Source organism: Pristiophorus japonicus, chromosome 15, assembly GCF_044704955.1.
Source record: "Pristiophorus japonicus isolate sPriJap1 chromosome 15, sPriJap1.hap1, whole genome shotgun sequence".
Lineage (NCBI taxonomy): Eukaryota > Metazoa > Chordata > Chondrichthyes > Pristiophoridae > Pristiophorus > Pristiophorus japonicus.
Genome location: NC_091991.1, coordinates 36,124,064 through 36,144,801, shown reverse-complemented (window position 1 = coordinate 36,144,801; position 20,738 = coordinate 36,124,064). Strand labels below are relative to the sequence as shown.

Here is a 20,738-nt window from a genome sequence, read left to right as displayed (position 1 = left end):
GACACACACTCACAATACCAGACACACACTCACAATATCACAGACACACAATAACATAGGCACATACTCACACTGCCAAATACAGTCATACTACCACAGACACACTCACAATACCAGACAATCACTCACACTACCACAAACACACACTCACAATACCGTGCACACTCACATTATCACAGACACAGACACACACTCACAATACTACAGTCACACTCACAATGCCACAGACACACTAACAATATACCACAGACACCCAGAATACCACAGACACTCTAACAATACCATAGACACACTCAATACCACAGGTGCAATCTCACAATGCCAGTCACCAAATTAAACAAAAAAATTATGCCTTAAATGCGAATCTTCCCAGCTGATCCTTAGAAGTTGCAAAACTCAATAAAAACTTTGCGAAAAGCTCAAAGTTGCAACTTACTGGATCTGGGAAGTGGGTGTACCTAGCGGCGTCTCCTCTGTCTGGGCAGGAAGATTGCAGCGCCGTGTTACATTCACTCTGCGAGCTCCCAGCAGCTCTTTTTTTCTGTATTGTGCCTTCCGATCCTTGCACTTTTTGCTTTCTGAACAAATACTCGCCCAAAAGCGGTGCCCTCGTCGTGCACACAATCTCTCCTCAGTTCTCGAGCACTTTGACAGCAGGATCGCCCTCACTCTGCGCAGGCGCCCTGTGGTTGGATCCACGCCCCCGAGCACAGGGCTCTCGCCAGGTCTGCAGTGTGACGGCTGCCCTCCAGAATGCGGTATTTTACCTGCACTCGGGGAATGGGCGGCTCTGCCACACCCTGGACTTAGCCGTCATCTCAACGTTTGGGGGAACACACCGTAATTCCTCACAGTCGTCCAGTAAATGCCACAATATCTATCCACCTAAAACTCTCCGTTGTTTAGCCTTGGCCTCTGCGTTTGCATTTTCATGGTCCCATCAATACTAGTGAAAGGTGACCTTTTTTAATTTTACAGGTGATGCGGGCATGTTACACTTAGATCACACTTTTCCTGTGCACTGTAATTTTTTTTATCATGTGCTCATAATTTGCTGTTTGTCTCTTGTATAAATACAAGTGAAAATCAGGGGCCTACCCAATGTATACCAACATGCAGACTTTATGTTGCCAGGGCAGCTGCTCCAAGGGATCTGGCCAAAAGGCCGCTGTAGTTCTGCTCCTCATTGCTGGTCCCAGCTGCTGTTTTTTCATTGCTCCAGGGATAGATCATGTGCTGCAGGTTGCAGGTGGGAAAACTTGGTCCTGCAGTCAGTTAGGAATTCCTACTTTTATTTATTCATTCACGGGATGTGGGCATCACTGGAAGGCCAGCATTTATTGCCCATCCCTACTACTGCACACAGTCTGTTTCTGAAATGATAAAGCAGCATCTGGAAGCTGCAACCATAACCAGTGTGAATGTCACCAAGGAGGGAGAATGCTTCTGCAAATGAAAGGGTGATGATTGGAAGAGGAGACAATTGAAGATTAGAAGGGAACAGTAATAGTGAACTATTAGGAGTTGGAGCGGAACAATGCCCTAAGAATTGGAGGGGGTGGGTTGTTAGAGGTGCAGTGTCTGTCTGAACAGGAGGAGTTGAAAGAGTGTGTAGTTGTGAATTGGGCTGGGGTGGGGGGAGGGGGGGGGGGGTGGTGGCGGAAGCAGAGGAGAAAATTGGATGTTAGAAGTGGAGAGTATTTCTGTGACCTGGTAGGAGGAAATCGAGGAATAGAGGCTTTGTGAACTGGAACATGGTTCGTTAGAGGGGGAGTATCTCTCTGAACTGCAGGAGTTAAAAAGGGAGCATGTTCTGTGAACTAGTGGGGATGGGGTAAGACTGTTTCTGTCACTTGAGGGAATAGAGGGAAGAGTTCTTCTCTGAATGGGAGGGGTGAGCCTCCAAGAACAGGGAAAGTGACTTTTGGGAAGTGATGGTTTGGTTGGTTTGCTGAACATGGATAAACCCAAATATATTTTAATCTAAAAGGTTGCAAAAACATATTAATGTGGAATGAAAAATTGTATTAACAATATATTGAATACAACATTTTAATGTAAGAATTCATTTTTTTAACAACGGATCATGCCTGATTCCTCCAAGAAATGGATTTGCTAGTGGGCATGGGATGGGGACATTCAACAGAATTTGGACAGAGTGCACCATTCTAAATTTGTTACCTAAATCCTAATACAAATTCACACACAACATTAATGGTAACTGTTGTGGGGACTGGAACACAGTGCAGAATTTTTTTTAATAATCTGACAAGAGTGGTCAGAGTACAATTTTCATTCATGCACTCCTTCATTACTTGAATTATAAATCTGACTATTTGTTCTCATGGTGTTGGTGCCTCTCAGCACTCTGTGGGTTGTCTCCTAAAATGCATGACACATAGGTAGGCTTAGTTAGGCACCCTATTTGCCATGAATGATCTTTACACATTATTAAGATTGTTTTCTGAGATCTCATAAGATGTCTCCGCACTTCGATGTCCTCTTGACGTGTAACTTCCAAGGCCATTAAACAGAGGACTGTATTACATTCACACAATATGGTAAAGGTGCTTTTGTGGCTATCTGTGTGTGCCACAAGAGCAGATGGACCCTCTTGTAAGCATTCCCATTTTCATCTTTGCAGGCAAAGAAGTCTCATAATCGGTGTGAGCAGGTGCGGACAGGCAGCGGTCCGCCTCAGACCCTGCCACTCACGGACATTGAGGAGCGAGTGGCAGGCCTCATCGGTGTCTGAGATTGGGCAACTGCCACTGGGGGCGCTGACCCCTGCTCGGATACTGAGGGTAAGTCCTGCACCCTCCCTTGGCTGGATTGGGGCAAGATCTGTGGACTGTGTGGGGCAATATCTGTGGACTGTGGACTGCAGTGTCTGTGGACTAGGGTTGGGGCAATATAATGCAGTGTCAGTGGACTAGATATAATGGAGTAGCGGAGGTCCTTCAAATGAGCCTGTACTATGCGACCTTACTCATGTCACCCTGCCCCCTCCCATGCTGCTAACCACTCGTCTGTTGCTTTCTATTTCCAGATGACCAGACACAGGCGCCGCATCCCTCAATACAACACTCCACGTCAGGCCATCATGTGGAAGAAGAGGAAGAAGAGGACGAATTTACAGATCAGCCGACTCCAGGGCAGATGCAATCCACCCCTGTTTTACCGGCACTCACCTCGTCTGAGGACGATGACCTGACTTTCTCGGGGTTCGACAACTCTGAGGCTCCTGGGACAAGTGGCGTGCAGCAACGCAGTTCTGGGCTCAAATCCTCTATGTCATCTCTCCGGAGGGTGAGTCGGTAAAGTTGATCCGCTGACAGACAGGCAAACGTGGAACTGGACATGGCGGGACTGTCCGGGGAGAGCATCCACCTCACCTGTCTTGGGTAGAATTTCCGCGACCATCGAGAGTTTCAGTGCGACTATTATGGAGGTAGGGTTGCAGATTGTCAGTGCTAGCCGTGATACCCACACGAGGCTGGTGGCCTCCAGCAGTGACAATGGAGTCCCGGAGAGTGTGGCGCGAAGCCTTGCGGAATGTGGCGCATCACAGGCACAAGCTCTGCTTCAGCTTGGGCAGGTGATGCAGTCCATAAACGCTCCCGCCATACCCTCTGCATTGCCCATCCAAACCAAAACCACCTGTGACTGGCGTCACCAATGAAGAGGTTCGCTAGTCACAAGCCGGGCCTTCAACGCCACGAGCTGGTCCAGTGTGACCCATGCGGCGTCTCCATTGTCTCTCCCCCCAACACAGCAGCGCTCTGGCAACATTGCTGCACGCCATTTTGGTGCCACTTTGGTTAGGAGTAGCAAGCAAGGAAGGGTGATAAGGGGAACGGGGGCAAAAGCCAGTGGTAAAAGATAATGTGGCAGTGATTGCTGCATTTATGTTGTTGATGCTGGATGCAGGCTATGTTTTATGTTTTATTGTTATGTTCTGATTTATGTTGTTCATAATGTTGTTGTTGATGATGAATTATCACACTGCTGGATGCAGCTAATTTGTTATTTTATTAAAGTTCACAAAGTTTACAAAGTTGACAAAGTTTACAATGTTTCATAAATTCTTTTGTTCACCTTAACCATTCCTGTGTAGAGTCTTATTTGCATATTAAAAGGGGGAATAGTCAACATGGTGGGATAAAGTGGCCAGGCAATGATCAAACGTGACATTCACTCTACAAGCAAAGCGTTCAATTATGAACTGCTGACGTAAGGCTTTTGCAGCGGCGACATTTCTTCTCTGTGGCTGTGGTGGGAGTAATGGCATGGGTTCCTCGCCAGATTCCTCTTCCTCGTCTTCCTCCTCCTCCTCCTCCTCCCCCCCCCTCCCCCACCTGAGATTGTCCTGCAATCCCCATTGGCAAGTCCTGTCCTCTCATGATGTCTAAGTTGTGTAGCATGCAGCACACCACAATGAACTCATAAACCTGCTGAGGGGAGTATTCGAGGCAGCCTCCACAGTGGTCCAGACATCGGAAGCGCTCCAATTGTTTGTTCGACAATGTTGCGTGTGGCTGCATGGCTCTCATTATAGCGATACTCGGCTTCTATCTGAGGGTTCTGGAGAGGGGTAATAAAAAAATGGCAGAGAAATTAAACAAATACTTTGTGTCTGTCTTCATGGAAGAATATACATTCCCTTAAGGAATAAAAACACCACTGGAAAAATGGTCCAACCATGCAAAAAACCTCCCCGAAATCGTGGAGAACCAAGATCTAGCGAGAATGATGAATTGAAATAAATTATTATTACCAAAAAAATAGTACTGGAGTAATTAATGGGACTGAAAGCCGATAAATCCCCTGGACCGGCTGCCTATATCCTAGGGTTTTGAAAGAGGTGGCTATAGAGATAGTGGATGCATTGGTTGTCATCTTCCAAAATTCCATTAATTCTAGAAAGATTCCCGTGGATTCGAAGGGAGCAAATGTAACCCCGCTATTTAAGAAAGGAATGAGAGAGAAAACGGGGAACTACTGATCAGTTAGCCTGACATCAATAGTAGGGAAAATGCTAGAATCTATTATTAAAGACATGATAACAGGGCACTTAGAAAATAATAATAGGATTGTACAGAGTCAACACGGATTTAGAAAAATAGAAACATAGAAAATAGGTGCAGGAGTCGGCCATTCGGCCCTTCGAACTTGCACCACCATTCAATAAGATCATGGCTGATCATTCCCTCAGTACCCCTTTCCTGCTTTCTCTCCATACCCCTTGATCCCCTTAGCCGTAAGGGCCATATCTAACTCCCTCTTGAATATATCCAACGAACTGGCATCAACAACTCTCTGCGGCAGGGAATTCCACAGGTTAACAACTCTCTGAGTGAAGAAGTTTCTCCTCATCTCAGTCCTAAATGCCGACCCCTTATTCTAAGACTCCCCTAGTTCTGGACTTCCCCAACATCGGGAACATTCTACCCGCATGTAACCTGTCCCGTCCCGTCAGAATCTTATATGTTTCTATGAGATCCCCTCTCATCCTTCTAAACTCCAATGTATAAAGGCCCAGTTGATCCAGTTTCTCCTCATATGTCAGTCCAGCCATCCCGGGAATCAGTCTGGTGAACCTTCGCTCCCTCAATAGCAAGAACATCTTTCCTCAGATTAGGAGACCAAAACTGAACACAATATTCCAGGTGAGGCCTCACCAAGGCCCTGTACAACTGCAGTAAGACCTCCCCGCTCCTATACTCAAATCCCCTAGCTATTACGGCCAACATACCATTTGCCTTCTTCACCGCCTGCTGTACCTGTATGCCAAGTTTCAGTGACTGATGAACCATGACACCCAGGTCTCGTTGCACCTCCCCTTTTCCTAATCTGCCGCTATTCAGATAATATTCTGTCTTTGCGTTTTTGCCCCCAAAGTGGATAACCTCACATTTATCCACATTATACTGCATCTGCCATGCATTTGTCCACTCACCTAACCTGTCCAAGTCACCCTGCAGCCTCCTAGCGTCCCCCTCACAGCTTACACTGCCACCCAGTTTAGTGTCATCTGCAAACTTGAAGATATTACACTCAATTCCTTCATCCAAATCATTGATGTATATTGTAAAGAGCTGAGGTCCCAGCACTGAGCCTTGCAGCACTCCACTAGTCACTGCCTGCCGTTCTGAAAAGGACCCGTTTATCCTGACTCTCTGCTTCCTATCTGCCAACCAGTTCTCTATCTACGTCAGTATATTACTCCCAATACCATGTGCTTTGATTTTGCACACCAATCTCTTGTGTGGGACCTTGTCAAAAGCCTTTTGAAAGTCCAAATACACCACATCCACTGGTTCTCCCTTGTCCACTCTACTAGTTACATCCTCAAAAAATTCCAGAAGATTTGTCAAGCATGATTTCCCCTTCATAAATCCATGCTGACTTGGACCGATCCTGTTACTGCTTTCCAAATGCGCTGCTATTTCATCCTTAATAATTGATTCCAACATTTTCCCCACTACTGATGTCAAGCTAACCAGTCTATAATTACCCGCTTTCTCTCTCCCTCCCTTTTTAAAAAGTGGTGTTACATTAGCTACCGTCCAGTCCATAGAAACTGATCCAGAGTCGATAGACTGTTGGAAAATGATCACCAATGCATCCACTATTTCTAGGGCCACTTCCTTAAGTACTCTGGGATGCAGACTATCAGGCCCCGTGGATATATCGGCCTTCAATCCCATCAATTTCCCTAACACAATTTCCCGCCTAATAAGGATATCCTTCAGTTCCTCCTTCTCACTAGACCCTCGGTCCCCTAGTACTTCCGGAAGGCTATTTGTGTCTTCCTTCATGAAGACAGAAGCAAAGTATTTGTTCAATCGGTCTGCCATTTTTTTGTTCCTCATTATAAATTCATCTGAATCTGACTGCAAGGGACCTACGTTTGTCTTCACTAATCTTTTTCTCTTCACATAGCTATAGAAGCTTTTGCAGTCAGTTTTTATGTTCCCGGCAAGCTTCTTCTCGTACTCTATTTTCCCCCTCTTAATTAAATCCTTTGTCCTACTGTGCTGAATTATAAAATTCTCCCAGTCCTCAGGTTTGTTTCTTTTTCTGGCCAATTTATATGCCTCTTCCTTGAATTTAACACTATCCTTAATTTCCCTTGTTAGCCACGGTGGAGCCACCTTCCCCGTTTTATGTTTACTCCAGACAGGAATGTACAATTGCTGAAGTTCATCCATGTGATCTTTAAATGTTTGCCATTGTCTATCCACCGTCAACCCTTTAAGTATCATTTGCCAGTCTATTCTAGCCAATTCACGCCTCAAACCATCGAAGTTACCTTTCCTTAAATTCAGGACCCTAGTCTCTGAATTAACTGTGTCACTCTCCATCCAAATAAAGAATGTTATGGTCACTCTTCCCCAAGGGGCCTCGCACAACAAGATTGCTAATTAGTCCTTTCTCATTACACATCACCCAGTCTAGGATGGCCAGCTCCCTAGTTAGTTCCTTGATATATTAGTCCAGAAAACCATCCCTAATACACTCCAGGAAATCCTCCTCCACTGCATTGCTACCAGTTTGGTTAGCCCAATCAATATGTAGATTAAAGTCACCCATGAAAGGGAAATCATGTTTTACGAATCTGCTACAGTTTTTTCAGGTTGTAACTAGCAGAAGAGTTCAGGGAGAACCAGTGGATGTGGTGTATTTGGATATTCAGAAGGCATTCGATAAGATGCCACATAAGAGTTTATTAAATAAAATTAGGGCTCATGGGATTGGGGGTAATATACTCGTATGGATTGAGGATTGGTTAACTGACAGAAAACAGAGAGTAGGAATAAACGGATCATTTTTGGGTTGGCAGACTGTAACTAGTGGGGTACCACAAGGATCAGTGCTTGGGCCTCAGCTATTCACCACCTATATCAAAGATTTGGATGAGGGGACCAAATGTAATATATCCAAGTTTGTCGATGATACAAAGCTAGGTGGGAATGTAAGTTGTGAGGACAATGCAAAGAGACTTCAGGGGGATATATACAGGCTAATTGAATGGGAAAGAACATGGCACATGGAATATAATGTGGAGTGATGTGAAGTTATCCACTTTGGTAGTAAAACTAGATAAACAAAGTATTTTTTAAATGGTGAGAGATTGGGAAATGTTGATGTTCAGAGGAATCTGGGTGTCCTTGAACACGAATCACTGAAAGTTAACATACAGGTACAGCAAGCAATTAAGAAAGCAAATGATATGTTGGCATTTATTACAAGAGGATTTGAGAATGAGCAAAGATGTCTGACTGAAATTATATAGGGCCCTGGTGAGACCACACCTGGAGTATTGTGTACAGTTTTGGTCTCCTTACCTATGGAATGATATACTTGTCATAGAGGGAGTGCAACAAAGGTTCACCAGACTGATTCCTGGGATGGGGGTTTGTCCGATGAGGTGTCCTATGAGGTGAGACTTGGTCTATATTCTCTAGAGTTTAGACGAATGAGTGGTGATCTCATTGAAACATACAATATTCTTACAGGTCTTTATAGGGTAGTTGCAGGGAGAATGTTTCCCCTGGCTAGGGAGTCTAGAACCAGGGGTCACAGTCTCAGAATATGGGGTCAGCCATTTAGGACTGAGACGAGAAGAAATGTATTCATTCAGAGGGTGGCGTATCTTTGGAATTCTCTACCCCAGAAGGCTGTGGAGGTTCAGTCATTGAGGATATTCAAGACAGAGATCGATAGGTTTTTGACTATTAAGGAATCAAGGGATATGGGGAAGTACAGAAAAGTGGAGTTGAGGTAGAATGGCGGAGCAGGCTCGAGGGTCCGAATGGCATACTCTTGCTCCTAATTCTTACGTTCTTATGTTCCACTGCACTTAGCAGTGCTCCCCCAGTGGCTGCAGCATGGCTGGTGGAAGGTTTCTGACTTTCAGTGGGGGCCACTGCAGATGACCTTGCAGGACAAACTTGAGGAGCTGTTGGCTGGGAGTGTGAAATTGAGTGATGGTGTTTCTTCTTTTCCTTCATCAGTCTCCTCTCCCTCTTCTTGGTCAACCACTGGCTGGGCAGGCTGGATTTCTTGGGTGCCTGAAATGAGGAAGGCACAAGGTTAGGGTTGTGGTGACGGGAGGCAGGGTAAAGGAAAAGGTGCATGCTTACACCATATGCAACTTGTAAATCAGAAGATATTGTAGAATGAGTGGGAAGTGGGATGTGAGAAAGAGGTTAATGTATGAGGATACTGGCAGCTTGTATTCTTGTGTGTCAGCTGTGGCTCAGTGGGTAGCACATTCGCTTCAGTCAGAAGATTGTGGGTTCAAGTACCACCCCAGGGAGTTGAGTACAAAAGATTTAAGCTGATACTGCAATTGTATCATCATAGGCAGTTCCTCGGAATCAAGGAAGACTTGCTTCCACTCTAAACATGAGTCCTTAGGTGGCTGAACAGTCCAATATGAGAACCACAGTCCCTGTCACAGGTGGGGCAGATAGTCGTTGAAGGAAGGGGTGGGTGGGACTGGTTTGCCGCACGCTCTTTCCGCTGCCTGCGCTTTATTTCTGCATGATCTCGGCGATGAAACTCAAGGTGCTTGGCGCCCTCCTGGATGCACTTCCTCCACTTAGGGCGGTCTTTGGCCAGGGTGTCCCAGGTGTCAGTGGGGATGTTGCATTTTATCATGGAGGCTTTGAGGGTGTCCTTGTAATGTTTCCTCTGCCCACCTTTGGCTCATTTGCCGTGAAGGAGTTTCGAGTAGATTGCTTGCTTTGGGAGTCTCGTGTCTGGCATGTGAACTATGTGGCCTGTCAGAGGAGCTGATCAAGTTTGGTCAGTGCTTCAATGCTGGGGATGTTGGCCTGATCGAGGATGATAACGTTGGTGCGTCTGTCCTCCCAGAGGATTTGCAGGATCTTGCGGAGACATCGTTGATGGTATTTCTCCAGCGACTTGAGGTATAGGGCCCTGGTGAGACCACACCTGGAGTATTGTGTACAGTTTTGGTCTCCTTACGTATGGAATGATATACTTGTCATAGAGAGAATGCAACAAAGGTTCACCAGACTGATTCCTGTCGGAGGTGCCGTCTTTCGGATGAGACGTTAAACCGAGGCCCCGTCTGCTGTTTCAAGTGGACATAAAAGATCCCATGGCACTGTTTCAAAAAAGAGCAGGGGAGTAATCTGTAGTGTCTCAGCCAATACTTATCCCTCAATCAACATAACCAAAACAGATTATCTGGTCATTATCACATTGGTATTTGTGGGAGCTAGCTTGTGCGCAAATAGGCTGCCGCATTTCCGACATTACAATCAGTGACTACACTCCGTTGGCTGTAAAGCGCTTTGAGGTGGCCGTGAAAGGTACTATATAAATCCAAGTCTTTCTTTCTTTTCTTTCAGCCCCGCTGCTGGCCAAGGGCTCAGCCATGCTTCTGTCAAGAATGGCCATCACCGTCTCCTCCAATGGAGTGAGGTGAAGCTGAGAATGTGAGGTAGCCCCTGTCAAGAATGGCCAGCACCGTCTCCTCCAAGGGGGTGAGGTGAAGCTAAGAATGTGATGTGTGCCTCGTGTTTGGTAGAGATTGTTGTTAGATGACTGATAGGGTGAGTCCTGTATTGAGCAGTGTGTGAGGCTAGTGGTGCAGTTGGTAGGAGACAGCTTTTGAAGATGCATTCACTGACCTTGGCCACTGATCTGAGGTCATGAAACTTCATTGGACACTGGAGTTAGATCCTGGCATGACATTGGTGGCAGAGACTGCCTTGGCGATCTGGTCCATCTTCCTTCTTTCTGGAAGGTCCCCTGCACAAAGGCTCCGAGTGCTGCATCCAAGACCCTGGATGCCTTTTCCCATTTGGGTTAGTGCTGAAGCACTTTTAACATTTTTCATCACCAGAAGGCAACTCGCCTTTAAGAAGTGCAGACTGCCTTTAAGAGGTGCAGGTTAGCTTTAAGTAAAGATTGAACATCCTGTATAAATAAAGTATCACTATAATTTCTACATGCAAATCCATTGAACAAGGACAATAGACTTTCCAAGTGATGGCACCTTGCTCCTCACATGACAAAAAATTATGTTCTTGCCTATGTGTCTTACTGAATGGTTTGTATGGTGAAGCTGCTGCATTTGATACAATTTTAAGTACAATAGAAAGTACAAATTTATAACAAGGCTGCACATTCAAGCATCAAATAATGGCCCGTAAATTGCGGCCTCTCTAGGTGTGTACAACGTGTGCATGTGCCCAAAGAGGCCCCCAAATTCCGTGTCCATGCAACTAAACCTAGCACTTGCGATCTGTCAAAATGTGTTTTGACAGATTGCACGCATCCCTGGGAGAAGGGCTTTCGTGGGCGGAGATTTGGGCTATTTGCTCAACTCTTGTCTAGCGAATGTCCTTCAAACGCTTACGCCTGGTAAAAACCCTGCCCATGAAGGTAAGTTTATGTTTAACACTACTAAAATATTTTTTTTAAATTTCAAAAAAATACATTTTTCTCTAAAACATTTAATTCAATTTTTATCAATTTTTAAAAAGTGAAGTGTTTATTAAATTAATGTTTGTGTTTTATTTGTTTTTAGGGGTCTCCCCATTCATAGCAATGGGAGCTTGGAGCTCCCATTGTTATGAATGAGAATACTACATTTTCATTGGTGGTCCAGGCACACGTGATCCCAAGAAACGCTTACGCTCCCAGGATATGTGGGCCTCTGCACTGGGCTGCGCAGTTAGGCCTGAGACCCAAAGTCTTCGTTGGAGTGGGACCACCAGGTACTTTCAGGTTTTTTTGTGGTAGGAGGCGTCCGCCGGCAGGGAGCCTCCGACTGCAATTTTTGGCCCAATGTAGATTTTAGGAAATTTTTTTAAGTCTGTGAGATTTTAAGAACAGGCTAAAAACAGCAATCTGTAACATCTGGAATGCCTTCTTTCATACAGAAAACCATCTTACAGATCACAAGATGAAATAAGCCACCTTAGCTCATCTATCCAAGACGATCTTACAGTCTCCCGCCCTCATGGCATTTAATAGTTTCTTAAATTATTCCGGGGTTTCTGCCTCCACTACTTTACCTGGAAGTCCATTCTTCAGTCTTCGTATTAAGATGTCAGTTCTACATTTTCCATTTATTTCCTACGCCTGCAGTTTAATTTGAAGCAATTTTCCTCAACTACCTGCTCATACTACAAACTTATTCCCTTTGTGTTTCAATGATCAAAACTGGACACAATATTCAAGAGGGACTATTTTCTGAATGCATTTTCCCAACATGGAGCCTTCCATGCTGGAAGTGCTTATTGAGAAATCATAGCCACACCCCTCACAATCTTCTGTCCTATATGTGAGTACAGAAGTGCTGAGTAATTGGTCCTTCTTGGCATCCTCCTGAATTCCCCAAATCACAGATGCCAGTCTTTGGTCAATTCAGTTCACTCCACGTAACTTCAAAAAATGGCTGAGTGCAATGGAAACACGAAGGCTATGCGTCCCAGCAACATCTCAGCTGCAGTGATGAAGACTTGTGCTCCAGAACTAGCTGTGCCTCTAGCCACATTGTACCAGTACAGCTACAACATGGGCCGAGTGTAATGTAGCCAAGTTTGCTGATGATACAAACATTGCTGATGATACAAGCAAGTTGTGAGGACACAAAAAATCTTCAAAGGGATATTGACAGACTAAGTGAGTGGGCAAACATTTGGCAGATGGAATATAATGTGGGAAAATGTGAGGTTATCCACTTTGGCAGGAAAAATAAAAAAGCAAATTATTATTTAAATGGAGAGAAATTACAAAATGCTGCAGTACAGAGGGACCTGGGGATCCTTGTGCATGAAACACAAAAAGTTAGCATGCAGGTACAGCAAGTAATCAGGAAGGCAAAGGGAATGTTAGCCTTTATTGCAAGGGCAATGGAGTATAAAAGCAAAGAAGTCCTGCTACAACTGTACAGGGTATTGGTGAGGCCACACCTAGAGTACTGCATACAGTTTTGGGCTCCTTATTTAAGGAAGGTTATACTTGCATTGGAGGCAGTTCAGAGAAGATTCACTAAGTTGATTCCTGAGATGAAGGGGTTGACATGAGGAAAAATTGAGTAGGCTGGGCCTATACTCATTGGAGTTTCGAAGAATGGGAGGTGATCTTATTGAAACATATAAGATACAGAGGAGGCTTGACAAGGTGGATGCAGAGAGGATGCTTCCCCTCTAACGGAATCTAGAACTAGGGGCGTAGTTTCAGAATAAGGGGTTCATAGAAGCATAGAATCATAGAAGTTTATAATACGGAAGGAGGCCATTTCGGCCCATTGTCTCCATGCCAGCCAACAAGAGGCTATCCAGCCTAATCCCACTTTCCAGCTCTAGGTCCATAACCCTGTAGGTTACAGCACTTCAGATGCACATCCAAGTACTTTTTAAATGTGGTGAGGGTTTCTACCTCTACCACCCTTTCAAGCAGTGAGTTCCAGACCCCCACAGCCTTCTGCATAAATAAATTTACCCTCAAATCCCCTCTAAACCTTCTACCAATTACGTTAAATTTATGCCACCTGATTGTTGACCCTCTGCTAAGGGAAATAGGCCCTTTCTATCTAGGATATCTAGGCCCCTCATAATTTTATACACCTCAATGAGGTCTCCCCTCAGCCTCCTCTTTCCAATCTGTCCTCATAGCTTAGATTCTGCACTCCTGGCAACATCCTCGTAAATCTCCTCTGTACCCTCTCCAGTGCAATCATGTCCCTCCTGTAATGCGGTGACCAGAACTGCCACAGTACTCTAGCTGTGGCCTAACCAGTGTTTTATACAGTTCAAGCATAACCTCACTGCTCTTGTATTCTATGCCTCTGTTAATAAAGGCAAGCATTCCGTATGCCGCCTTAACCACCTTATCTACCTGGCCTGCTACTTTCAGGGATCTGTTGGCATGCACTCCAAAGTCCCTTTGTTCCTAGTCACTTCTCAGTATCCTACCATTTAATGTGTATTCCCTTTCCTTGTTAGCCCTCCCCAAATGCATTACCTCACGCTTCTCTGGATTAAATTCCATTTACCACTGTTCTGCCCACCTGACTAATTGATTGATATATCCTGCATTCTGCAGCTTTCTTCTTCATTATCAACCACACAGCCGATTTTAGTATCATCTGTAAACTTCTTAATCATACCCCCTATATTTAAGTCTAGATCATTGATGTTTATCAGAAAAAGCAAGGGACCTAGTACTGAGCCCTGCAGAAACCCACTGGAAACATCCCTCCAGTCGCAAAAACCACCATCAGCCATTTAAAACTGAGATGAGGAGGAATTTCTTCTCTCAGAGGGTTGTAAATCTGTGGACTTCTCTGCCCCAGTGAGCTGTGGAGGAACATATTTAAGATGGAGAGAGACAGATTTCTGAGCGATAAGGGAGTGAACAGTTATGGGGAGCGGGCAGGGAAGTGGAGCTAAGCCCAAGATCAGATCTTCCATGATCTTATTGAATGGCAGAGCAGGCTTGAGGGGTGAAATGGCCTACTCCTACTCCTATTTCTAATGTTCTTATGTAACATTAGCATCTACCCGAAAATTGCCCAGGAATGTCTTGTCCATAAAAGGCAGGACAAATTCAAGTACCACTCTATTGACCTACACTCAATTATTAGCAAAGTGATGGAAGGAGTTGTCAAAGGTGCTATCAAACAACACTTGCTCACCAATAACCTTCTCACTTATACTCAGATTGGGTTCTGCCAAGGTTACTCGACTCCAGGCCTCAATACAGCCTTAGTCCAAACGCACCATTTTTCTCGATCAGGCCAAAATCCCCAGCATCGAAGCACTGATCACATTCGACCAGCTCCGTTGGGCGGGCCACATCGTCCGCATGCCGGACACAAGACTCCCAAAGCAAGCGCTCCAATCGGAACTCCTACACAACAAGCGGGCCCCAGGTTGGCAGAGAAAATGTTTCAAGGACACCCTCAAAGCCTCCTTGATAAAGTGCACCACCCTCGCTGACACCTGGGAATCCTTGGCCAAAGACCACCATAATTGGAGGAAGAGCATCCGGGAGGGCGCTGAGCACCTCGGGTCTCGATGCCGAGAGCATGCAGAAAACAAGCGCAGGTAGCAGAAGGAACGTGCGGCAAACCAGCCTCACCACCCACCCTTTCCTCCGGAGGTCTGTTCCACCTCCGATAGAGACTGTAATTCCAGAATTGGACTGTTCAGTCACCTGAGAACTCACTTACAGAGTGGAAGCAAGTCTTCCTCGATTCGAGGGACTGCCTATGAATGAATGAGTCCAAACACAGACACAAAAGCTGAATTCCAGAGGTGAGGTGAGATTGACTGTCATTGGCATAAAGGCTGAATTCAACCCAGTGTGCACCTAGGGGCCTTAGTAAATCTGAAGTCAATGAGGATCAGGTGGAAAATTCTCCAGTGGCTGGAGTCATACATGGCACAAAGGAAGCTGATTATGCACTCTCCCTGCTCTGGCACCATTTCTTTTGGAGGCCCCAAGGATGTATCCTTGGCCCCCTCCTATATTTCATCAACATGCTATCCCCTGGCGACATCATCCGAAAACACAATTTCAAGTTCCACAAATAATCTGACGACACTCAGCTCTACCTCATTACCACCTCTTTCAACCTTTCCATTGTCATTGTGTTCTTGGGCTGCTTGTGCGACATCCAGTACTGGATGAGCGGACATTTACTCCAATTAAACATTGGGAAGACCAATAAACGATGCACTGACGTGGAGGCGGCTTAACAAATAATTATATTTGTATAATTGTATTTATTTACTTTTATTTTCTTCCATTCTTTAAGCTATTCCTGTACAACATACAACATACCAAGATGATGCATAGGCAACTTGTTCACAACCCTCTGCCAAGACCATATTAGGAAATACATGCAAACAGTCCTTAAGTTTTCCCTTCTTCCTGTAGGGAATCAGAAATGCTGTGAAGGGAATTCTGGTGCTGAATTTCATCCTACCACTCAATAATACTGCACATTTGTAACTAATCATGCTTTATGAGCAGATCATATTATTGGGCCTGAAATCCCGGTTTCTTCTTCCCGCAGGCGTTCAACTAAAAATAGGAGAGAAGATGCGCACCTACCTTTTGGTCGAACGCTCACCAGAGATTCCGGACTTGAGGCCTCCTCTTCTTGCGCAACGGAGCACGTTCACGTTGGGACGTCCGTAGGAGTCACATAGGCCTGGACACCCAATCACGGTAAAGTATTTTCTCATTCATAGTCTGAAACTCCTATTACTATGATGAGAAGCACCCCCAAACACCCAAACACTACATATATTTTTTTTTTAAACACCTCACATAAATACATTATAGAAATTAAAGTTGATAGAAATGTTTTTGAAAAAATATTTGGCGATTTAAAAAAAAAGTTTTATTTATGGTTTAAAATAAAATTACCTGAGTGGGCAGGGTTTTTAACATAAATATGTATTTTAAAATTTTATTTTTATGTTTTTGATATGTTTTAAAACTCTTACGCTGATAAAAAGTAGGCTATGCACTTCACCTGCTTTTACCAGGCGCAAGGACATTCGCTGGGCAAGACATGGGAAAATAGCGCAATCTCTGCCGTGGGAATGTCCTTCTCCCCGAGATGCGTTGGATCTGTCAAGCCAGAAACTTAATAGATTGGAAAAGCCTGCTTTCGGCACATGCGCATCGCACGCCGTAAATCGTTTTTTGCAATGCCTTCCCAGGTCCGTACACACTCCGTGCGGACCTGGGGAGGCTGGAATTTTAAAGCCATTATCTCTATCTAGAAGGGAATAGGAAACATGATTATAATTAATATTTTCATCCATATAGCTGCCAATCCTCAAATATAATAATTTAACTCATTTGGGGGCTGAAATTGCCCCTTCCCTTTAGGCTTGTTAACACCGGAAATCAGCGGCCATGCTGCAGAGTGCGATGGCCGACAATTTTTCGTGTAATGGCCGCCATTATCAAAATTCCGCTCCTGTGGTATCCCGGCAGTGACCCGCCCCCACCCACCCCTCCCCCCCCCACACCACTCCCTCATCCCGCTCCGTTGCTGCCGAGCCGTTCTAAGTGCGTCATCAGCGTGCACACTGCCGATGTCCCCCCCCCCTCGCCAATGGCGAAATTCCGCCGAGAAAATCTTTCTCCTGCCGGGCGGTGTCAAAACCTGCTTTTTTGAGATGGTGCAGTGAGGCTGTGGCCTTCTAAAATGGCGGTGCGGCTCCTATTAAAGGGGAGGACGCACTGCCACTGCCACCATGTTTTTCTTGTCGGCCGACTGCCATGTCGGGCCGACAATTATGCCCCGGGTTCGGCCGGGGCGCCAACAGGCAGCCTAGCACCCCTTATTGGGTGCCAGGCCGCTGACCCAGCCAAAACCCTCCCTGGTGGCCCAGTGGACCAGACTATAAAAAGCGTGCAGGCTCTCCCCTTTAAGTGAAGGGGAGAGCCGTGGTGATGCGGTGCCGTGATGACATTATCGGCACTGTGCTGATGACTGACAGTGGCAGCAACTCCACCCCCCCCCTTCCCCCCCCCCCCCCCACCACCTCCCAACTTCAGTCCCTCAAGTGTGCTCTCCGTTGCACAACCACCCCCATTATGAGCGCCGGAAAATAAAGCCACAAAGAGCATAATTTTGCTCAAGAGGCCACCTCATCCACTGTGGTGGTGAAAAGAACAGAAACGGCCCCGCGCGCGCCCTGCTTCCAGTGGGGGGCAATTTCGGTCCCTTGGTGTCTTTCAATTAGGCGAATACTTCTGACAAGTTTTACACTAGGCTAAATGCAATTATTCCATACATCATGCTTTGTAATTTCAATTTCTAATCTACTGACTTGCACCACATTCAATAACTAAACAGCTCATCAATCTGTGGATTCTTGGCAAATACTGAATTGCTCTAATAAAATTGCAAATGACATGGACATCATATTTAACTGACAATGTTGTGTTTTCAATGTAATTTACCTCAATAACAGAAAATCTTCAGTGAATTTACAGCGAAGACATTTTGTATACTATTTACCACATCACCATATGGATTCGAGGAGTAAACAAGATTGTATGTTGAATCATGCGGGTCACTGCTGTAACATGTTACTTAGTTCTAAATGTTAATACCTGTACTGCACAGGGAACAATGGTGCTGTGAGCCATGAGGCTGGTAGAGGGAGCACTTGAGCTTCTTTTATTTTATCTGCTTCAGTTTTGAGAAGAAACCTGAAACAGGGAAATATCATTTCTACTATTAAATGTTTTTACTGCAGATTTCTGTGTAAATCGTACAGCATACTTAATGTTCAAATACCAGTTATAAGTTGATTTTATTATCAGTGTTTAATTAAAGTCAAAATGACAACTTGCAGCTTATTGCATCAACAGGGAGAAAGGTCTGGCTGTCGATTAAACCGACCAATCAACAAAGCAATTAAGACTCACATTTGCATGTTGCTTTATCAAGCCTCTCAGAAATGTCACAAAGCAGTTCAAATATAATGACGATTAGATTATTCTTACAAAAATAAATGTGATCAGCATTGCTGTCTATTTTGCTTCCGATGTCAAAAGCTTTTATTTTGCGTAACATCTGACATGATTTTCTCAGCCCGCCAAATCCAGGAAACGTGTAAGGAGGAGTATCAGAATCTCTGTGTGGTTTTTGTTGGCCTGGTAAAGGCATTCTATTCTGTGAATCGTGAGGTTCTCGGCCTTTTGGCTAAGATCATGCGTAACTGACCTGACAGGGGAGTAACCACCATAACCCCAAGGTGGTTCTCCCTGGATCAGGAAGGTATATGCTTGCTTTTTTGGAAATAGGATGTGGATGGGGTGGCTTGACCCATCCACCTCCACGAGGTGTGTGGGGGGCCTGACCCATCCACCTCCATGGCACGAACCTGGTATTGCAGTACTTCCAGGAACGGTGCAGTGGCTCTAGGCCTTTTGGCTAAGAGCATTGGCGCAGAGTGATCCTTGATGTGTGCAAGGTGACCTCTGGCGTTTGTGATTTGACAAAGAATTGGAACGATTGGCTATGAATTAAAAAAAAAAATTTTTTTAAATCTGTTCTTGTTAGTTTAATATCTGATATGTCCCCTATCTGGGGACCAAATATTAAATTGATTTTTGGAACAGGGAGATGGACCAGGGGCTTGCTCCGTCCACTCCACGTGTTAATTCCTGGATTCTTTTACTTCAATCTGGTTCAGTAAAATTACTGAGTCGAATACCTCTTGTGCTTTGAACAAAGCAGTCTTTATTACCGGCCAGTAAGACCTATCAGACAGAAGGTATACTCTCTGGATAGAGCGTACACACTCCCTACGGATAGGTGAAGTTACATCGTAAAGCGTTAACAGTTATACAGTTTTGAAATCAGATAACAAAATACAAATGGATTGACAGTCTAACTCAGCCACTCATTAGTCAATCTATATGAGATGTTCTTCTTGAAAGCTCAAGTATTGCCTCCAAATGTTTCAATCTAATGGTGTGACTATTTACTGAGACCTTGCAATTCTGCAGATGTATTTCATGTTACAATTATATATTATTGGCAGGATTAGTGACTTGAAGCCTTGAGACAGACTGTTAGCTATGCTGATGTTGCACTATTTGCAATCTGACATTCTCCCAGCTATTCTTCCATGGCTTATACATTTTCATATATCCCGTTTACTTTACTGTCCTTAATTCCATATATTCCGTTCAGATATCCACATCCCCCCTTTTATCATTCTATGATAACATTTAGGATCATTCTATGAGTATTGCATTGTTGAGTAGTTCTCTAGTTTGTTGGATCATAACCCGGGAACCCTTGACCACAAGAGGGTCTGCTAACCTTGTCATTGCTTTACAGCAGAGGTTAAGGCAACCAACAATCAAACAGCAGGTAATTATTATGATGAGAACAATTGCCCCATGTATTAGATAGGATCTCCAAGATCCACCCAGAAACCAATCAAACCTGCTAAGTTCTTTTGCTGGTGTGGATAACTTTTTCACCTCCCTCCTTATGTGATCGGCAAGGTGGGTTATGTTTTCTGAACTATCAGGAATGTAAGTGCAACATTCAGATCCTATCAGGGCACACGTTCCCCCTTTCTCAGCTAACAGGTAATCGAGGGCCATTCGGTTTTGTAATGCTACGGTCCTTATCGCTACCATTTCAGCTGTGATGCCCTCCAGAGCCTCAGCAGTGCGGTGAGCTACCTGTTCCAATATCGTTTCTTTGAATCCATCTAACAGTCTCAGTTAGGGTCAGGGGAACGGTGCGCAAAGGAATTCCCCCTTTGGAATGTATAGGGATATGTGAACACACCCAGCATCTAGTGAAGTGCCCTTTTTCCGCATAAACGTAAGACATATACAAAAAGGTGTTTACATGGAGCTCTCGCCTTTGTCTTCCTTCCCGTGCACCAAAACTGTCATATATCAACACTATTATGCAGACAGTAGCATACAGACACAATCTCATCTTATAAATAGTCCAATTATTTAGCTGATAAAAAGAGTTCTGTTTTCACGTTTCCCTTCAGGTCTCCGTCAGTGTATTTGGTCAAACTGATCCTCCTTCAACTGCCTTGTTCAGCTATAGGGAGGAGGAGATCTGGAACAGAAACAGGAATTAGACTAACCAGCAAAATTTGTTTAAATGGTGATGAGCTTGCAGTGGTGCAGGTGAACCCAGACACTTTTCCCCTCAACCTTGGCTGCAG

General features: G+C 44.8%; 1 long non-coding RNA gene and 2 pseudogenes across 1 annotated transcript; all 3 read left to right on the top strand.

The window, feature by feature from the left end:
- Positions 1-703: 703 nt before the first annotated feature.
- Positions 704-4,040, top strand: LOC139281452 (uncharacterized). The gene is made up of 3 exons (XR_011596880.1): positions 704-956; positions 2,645-2,804; positions 3,050-4,040. It is a non-coding gene; the product is annotated as an uncharacterized lncRNA (long non-coding RNA).
- A 14,673-nt stretch (positions 4,041-18,713) lies between these two features.
- Positions 18,714-18,951, top strand: LOC139226088 (U2 spliceosomal RNA; annotated as a pseudogene).
- A 113-nt stretch (positions 18,952-19,064) lies between these two features.
- On the top strand, positions 19,065-19,236 carry LOC139225973 (U2 spliceosomal RNA; annotated as a pseudogene).
- Positions 19,237-20,738: the final 1,502 nt, after the last annotated feature.